Raw genomic sequence first — 7,441 nt, 5'->3', positions numbered from 1 at the left:
TTTTTTTTTTTTTTTTTTTTTTTTTTTATTTTGTTAAGTTTATAGGATTGTACCATGAGTCACTGGTATACATTTTCAACTAGCTCCAAATTAATTTAGACGAGCACACATATATATGAATGGATGTATGACAAATTTATGATCAAAGAGAAACATCCCTGAGTAAGAACATTTGAAAGAGTTGTAATGAATATGATCGAGTTAGCTTTAAATGGTGATCTCCAATTCAATATAGAAAAGGATGAATAGTGGAAATAAAAAGTAAGATTATGGTCGAACATTTTGAAATTGATCTCAAAAGTAGTTCCAAGTTAAAAGGATATGGAAATAATTGATTGCCAGAAAATTAGAGACTTTATATTGAGAATTACATGGAAGTATTCCTATTTATGTACTCGATGTTTGGGGTGATGCTTCAAATTCCTCAACTCTTAACAATCTCTCATTTCAATTCTCTCCCATTTGTATCTCAACCCCCTTGCATTGGCTGCCTAAGATTCTGTTATTTATTCTCTTGTTTCCTTTTTAGCTCGCGATGGTTTGATTCTGGTGGTCGAACCTGTGGTTAAATTATAAATGTTGAAGGGGCTGTCTCATTTTTGCAACATTTTGATATCATTTGTTTCAGTTTACTTCAACACTGAAAGATTTAAAATACTATGTTTTGATTAAAACAATAATAATAAATCTGAAAAATTTGTAACCCATGGTTTGAGAGTTATTGAAATATTCGTTAGCGTATTTAATACGAACTTAATAGTACCTGCTGAGAGGATCTGCTCGAATCTCAGAGATAAAATAACATCAAATACATGATTTCAAGCGTAGATCGACAGAGAATACATACGAGGGTATGGAAAAACTGACTTTTTGTTTTTTATTTGAAAAAAGTTCAACAAAAAAATTCGTTTTTGTCTCTGCTACTTTTTCCCCCGTTTTTGGGAACGATAAAAAGAGTTTCATAGATCAAGTCAATCCCGTTAAGAGTTGAAATACAGAGAAGAGACTTGAAGCTTTAGATTTAGAAGGAAGCCAGAGAGTATAGTATTAATTATTATCATTGATGCATTGATGCAAAGTTAAAAAAATGAATTAGTTTGTTTCACAGGTCAATTTTGTGAAAAAAATTTTGACAAAAAATATTATTTTTTATTACAGAAATCATTGATAAGGTCTTACAAATGATCTACAATTTGCAATATAGAAATGATTATTCAATCCGAAGCACTGTCCGCTTTATTTTATATTAACGTACTTGTTATACTCCATCCCTGAACACGTGAGGAGACCTTCTCAAGAGTGTGAGAGAGCCTATGCATAAAAACCGGGTTAGTCTTCTTGAATATGATATGAATTCTTCTATGCATGAAAGACAAACACGAACTTTGATGTAATCACACCCTTAATTCAATGAACGAAAAATAATTGTTGTATTTTTTGTCTCGATCTTTGAAATAAGTATATTGTTATATTCACTCTTAAACTTTGCAGTTACGTAAAAAAAAAATACGAAAATAACAATCGATCTCAAGTGAACCTTCAATGAACTCGTCTTTGACAATCCACGTGAAGAAACGATAGACAAACGCCATAAAACAAGAAGCTTTAATAAGTTTGATTTGAGAAAACACACAAGATATAATCTATTGTATTTTAGAGTTTTAAATCTATATTATGCAAAACGATAACAATCCAAAAGTTTTTAAAATAGACAACAAAATCTGTTATGGACGATGTCACATGCGGGTGGGCAGAACAGATGCTCTGGTGCGGTGCGCGGAGCTTACTGAAGTTGCGTGTAGGTTGGTGCAGACATGTGCGAGCAGGTGCATAGAATCGGCCCGCGGTTGCGTCGGTGGTCATGCTACAGTGTGATATGGGCTCGCAACTGCGCGACAGCTGCTGCATCAGAGACTTGTTGTTGCGCTGCGTGCGCGGTTGTGGGCTAGGAACGTACGGGTGCGCGGGAAGGCTATTTTCCATTCTTGGTTGCTCGAGCTTAGTTCACGAAGTACTTGCTCGAACTCCTTCAATTGCTTGAATATATTTGATGCTTCATTTTCAATTATTATCAAGCTTGTAAAATCGAGACAACTAAGTTTCTTGAAATTCTTTCCAAATATTAGTAGTGTTAATGTCCGATCAGATTCATATTATACTTATTTTCGTCAAAAATATGTACACAAAAACAAAGTAAGTTAGTAATACAAAAATGTATGTTATCACTATAATTACCTTTCAACTCTAGCTTGTATATGCTATTATCCACTTGCTTCATCAACCCTAGAAATCCCAACTCCATGTTTATCTTCATCTTGTCTTCATCAATTACAACATATGTCAAATAACAAGTGAAACCAAATGATAATAATAAAATCTATTAATCATTACAAAAACTAAATTCTTCTCCTTCTTAGACTTAGTTAATCCCACAACAAAATTTATACAAGTGTATGACCTTTACTATCTAGAAATAAGAATTAGTTAATGTAATATATAAGTATCTAGCCTAGATGTCATTTTCCAATATGCAATGCATGTTTCACCAATCCACTCAATATATCTCTTCATATGCATTCATAATAGAAATCCATGCAACTATCCATGATCATAGCTACTCAATAATCACATATCAAACCACGATTATGTGTCTCAATAACATGTAGCTCATGCGAAAAAATTTATTCTTTTTAAACAAATACACATTATGACCATAAAATTTTCATATTTAACTATGAACTTTTCACAACTCTTAACAAACAAATATAAATCATGGAAATAAGACATGCTACACGTACTATCAATGCAATCTTTTGACACATCACAAGAATTTAATTCTAATGTATAAAAATCTTTGCTACCACTAAATCTCATCAATTCAAAAATCAATAATATTTAAACTCAATGCACACAATTTCTCACCGCTCTCAAATCCATAAAAAAATGGAGACAACAGCTAAATTTAAATCATGTCTCTTAACTATCGCATTTGCAACTCATTTTCCAAAATCTTCAACAGAAAACAACATAGAATTAAGGTAAGGAAGTGAGACATACCTCATAGTTGTCGTGTTGGCAACTACTCTTATCTCACTTTGATTGCTTTCGAAGTCATATGGATTAACCCATGGCATTCTTCTATCACCAAAACTCGTTTGTCTCCTTGTCATGATACTTCCAAAATCATGTAAGAAAAAAATAACAATGCTAGGGATTGAACATGCTTTATCATGAAAATGTGAATAAACTTCTTCGTGCAAAGGTACTTTATGGGGTTTATGCAAAAACAAATATTTCTTGCCCTCACTCTTTTGGGTCATAAACTGCTTTTTTCCACTCTTTTTCTTGGCTTTCATTGCATTTGGTCTTTTTCTTCCTTTGGCCCCCATCATTTTTATTTTCACCAACGCTCTTTTTTTTTTTCTAACTCACTTCTTGAATTTTAAATCGTTTTTCAAAACTTCTTTTGGATTCAATTGAGTAAGAGAAATATAATGTTTCTCAAAACATATATACAACAAAGTTTTACTTTTCCTATGCTCTTCCTCCAAAGCATACACATTAGGAACTTCTTCATCACCTAATAATTCACCTTCCACTGCATACTATTCAACACTCGCATCAAAAACTGATGGAGTATCATCATTGTCAACTTCAACGTTAGATTTAAGTATAACTACAACTTTGGATTCACAATCAACTACAACTTTGGATTCAAGCCCCACTTGAGAATCCATCAGTGTCACCGCCTCACCTCGACATTGGCTAATATCATGTTTAATTTGTAGATACCAAAAAAATATAATATCACAAGTACGAGCATTTAAAATTTCGGATATACCTTGATATCCATGCTTGGGAATTTCATGTTGAATCCATCGTTGGCCTAGCCATGATTTTCTCCTCCATGGTCGACCTCCATGTGGATGTAAGTATGTTTCATGCAAGTCACACGTTCATCTCTTATATCAATTCTCCTATCGTAGTTGTTAGAAACAAATTATTTCATCACTTTTTTCATCTCATCTTACGTGACTATAGGGTTCTCTCGACATATTCTCCTACCCATTACTAATTTATCTCACCAAGCGGTAGCATAGTTTGTGAATTCGCTACAAGCTCGTCTTACCTTTATAGCTTTCGAATAATCTTGGCTCTCAAAAGTACACGCCATCATTTTCTCACAATCAAGATACTGCTTTGGATCGGCTATCTATGGAAAGATGGAACTGTCATTTTAACACCACTTAGGGTGCGTTTGGTTGGAGGATAAAATAAACTAATGATTAGTATATAAATGATAAAGAAAATGATTGTCGTAGAAATGTAATATATGGTGTAAAATAATATTATGTTTGGTAAGATTTTTAAGTGTAGGATAATTTTGAATTTTTTGTTGAAAAGACAAAATTGCCTCTTTCTTCTTTTTTTTCTTCTTCCACTCCGTCGACGACGGTCCGGTTGCCAATCCGACAGCCGAGGTGGCGACGACGGCACGACGACGGTGTGGCGACGGCACGACGGCGGTGTGGCGACGGTGGTGGTCCGGCGGAGGCGGTGCGGCGACAGTGGTGACGGCGGCGGTCCGACGACGGTGGTGGTCCGGCGGTCCGGCGACGATGGTGGTCCGGTGGTTCGGCGATAGCGACGGTCCGGTAGCCGAGGTGGTTCAACAGCGGTGAAGGAGGAAGGGTAAAATTGGAAAGAGAGTAGGAATAGAGGAAGGATTAATAATCCTACGGAGGAATGAGGTATTATTTAATCACACGTATTACAACCTAATCATTTATAGGAGGAATTGAGTTGGTTAAATAAAAATCATACCAAACGCAGGATAAAAGTGTGATAAAATAATCTATCCTACTTAATCACCCAAACCAAACGCAGCCTTGATCTATACTCTCTCTGATTTCTAGATCTACTATTTTATCACACCGCCTATCAGCATCCCAATCCAGGTGTGATTATCTATCCCCATCAACTCTTCTTGCTCTCCTAATCCCATGAACTTGTCTATGCCTATTAATGAAAGGCTTAAACTCTTTCTCCCACGTTCTACTCAAATCTCTAACCAATGTTTGAAATTGAATATCGTCAGACATATTTTACCTGCAAGAAAAGTTGGTAGAAATAACAATACTATGCATCTCACCCAAATTCTCACGAGTCACTCCAAAGAAAAATCGCTCGTTATTTATTTTTTTCCTCACTACAAATACCTCACAAGAACACTCAACTCAAGTATTTCACTCAATTTTCGATAATTCAGTAGAAGGATATACATAGACTTTGTAGCTTGTGTACATCTAACTCACTAGTTTAAACTTGTAGACACATGCAAATAGACTCACTTGGACTGCAAAAAACTAATAACTTTGAAGAATTTCACAATAACATGAATATGAATCAACCTAGAAGAAAATTTTCCAACGCTAAGATGCNCAAGACACCAAGAAAGTTGTGTAACAAGAAACAATGAAGAAAAACTCAAGAAAAGTCGAGAATAGTAAGATTCACTAACACCAAAAGCCTTTCGCTTCCTCTGCCGAAGGGGGATGTGATCTTCTTCATCCTCCCGGAAGCCAGGCGCCTCCCGCTCTTGCTCAGTATTTGCCCGGGCTGATTCATTTTCCTGGGCCGCCGCCTCCTCGGCTGCTTGTTTCTTCCTTTCAGCAGCAGCCTTCCGGGCTGCCAGCTTCTTCTCCTATTTTCTTTGCAAAGGCTTTTTGCATTTTATCTGCATTCATGAAAAGTCAAGGATTATTACAGAATACAAGTATAAATTAAGAAAATAAAGGAAAAGACAGGAATAAAGAGAGTCACCGGATTGAGAGCCCGAGCCAACCACCTCATCAATCACCGAGTCTGTTGGGTCTTCAGCCCGGGCGCTCAACCCATAGGCAATCAAATTCTCCTGGAAGATAAGGGTGGAGGAGGAGTATTTTTAACCCTCCACCAAATCTTGGCTTCGGGTGTAAAACTCCTCAAATTTATAGGCTCGGGGAAGGGCAGGCTGAGGAGGAAGGGAGGGGAGAAACCCGGTCAGACAGGAGAGAGGGGCTGGGAGTTGAAGAAGAAATATCTTCCTTTCCATCCCTTCTGGGAAGAAGGGATGTCATCAAGGAACCGGGCATTAAGCTGGGCAGAAAGAGAGAAAGCATTATCACCTAACCTACAGACAAAATAGTAATGAAGAATGAGGGGGTTGATGACAAGGTTGTGCATGCGAAAGAGAACATAGGCCGAGGTCATGATCCGGAAAGAATTGGGTTGTAATTGATTTATATGCACACCAAAGAATTTGACGAGCTCGATGTAGAAAGAAGAGATGGGGAACCGGAGACCATTTCTGACTTGGTCCTGGAAGAAAATAGTATACCCAAGAGGAGGGCTATCTGCCCGATCAGAGGAGCCGGGTATAAGAATTGGATAAGTGGAAGGAATAGACCCTAGAGTTCGGAGTTCCTCATCCGTCCCCGAGCGCAGAGTGCTGCTCATTGAGGAGAACCAAAGAACTCCCGGGGCCTCAATAGAAGGAGAAGTCCGGGCTTTGCTCTTACCCTTGTCCTTTTTCAGGACCCGGGAAGTGCCCGAGGAAGAAGGTTTTGAAGAAGAAGGCTTTGTTTGGTGGGCTATGGGTTTTTTAGAAGTTTGGGTAATGCGGTGGCGAGGAGGAGAGGGAGGGGAATCGGAGCGTAGTGCGGTAGACTCATAACCAGATGAGCCTCGCGCATTGGCTCCTGAGGTCGAAGAAGTGGAGTTAGACATGGTTTAAGAAGAAGAACTTACAAGTTTGGGAAAAAACGCTGTGGAAGATCGTCGGAAATGAAGGAATTTGCACGTAGGAGCTTCGAGAAGAAATTTTGCAAGGGCTTTGCCGATAGTTTGAATTTGAAAGTGATTTTTGAAAAACTAGTTAGCTGATATATATAGGGGAAGGAGTTAATCGGCACCGTTGATTTAAATTAAATCGGACGGTCGAGATGAATATTGGAAGTTGTGCCAGCATATGAAAAGACTCATACGGTTATCGAGGCATCAGACTTATCCGCTTCTCGTAATACGAAACGTTTTTCGGCGGGATTTAATGCTAAGGTACAGATGGGTGGTGATACCCCCCCCCCCCGGTAAGGATCGAGGTCATGGATGACCCAGGAAGATAGTTGGATGGCCCAGATCAAAGCCATATTAGCTGGGCATTACTTTTTCCGGGCAGTTAAGAGTCAGGGCCTTCATACAAGCACCCGGGTATCTTACCACCCGGAATACCTCGAGAATTGAACCACACTCGAGTATGATTGATATGGGCTGTCTAATCTGTCAGAGCAACATGGATGTGGAGTGTCCTAGAAGTCATCAAAAGTAGGGTGGCTTGACAGAAAGTCAACATCAAAGGCTATAAGTGGTAGGTGTGCACACAAATCGAGATAATCTTAGTTTC

This window comes from Primulina huaijiensis, chromosome 13 (assembly GCF_012295235.1).
Source record: "Primulina huaijiensis isolate GDHJ02 chromosome 13, ASM1229523v2, whole genome shotgun sequence".
Lineage (NCBI taxonomy): Eukaryota > Viridiplantae > Streptophyta > Magnoliopsida > Lamiales > Gesneriaceae > Primulina > Primulina huaijiensis.
This window is presented reverse-complemented; position numbering follows the sequence as displayed.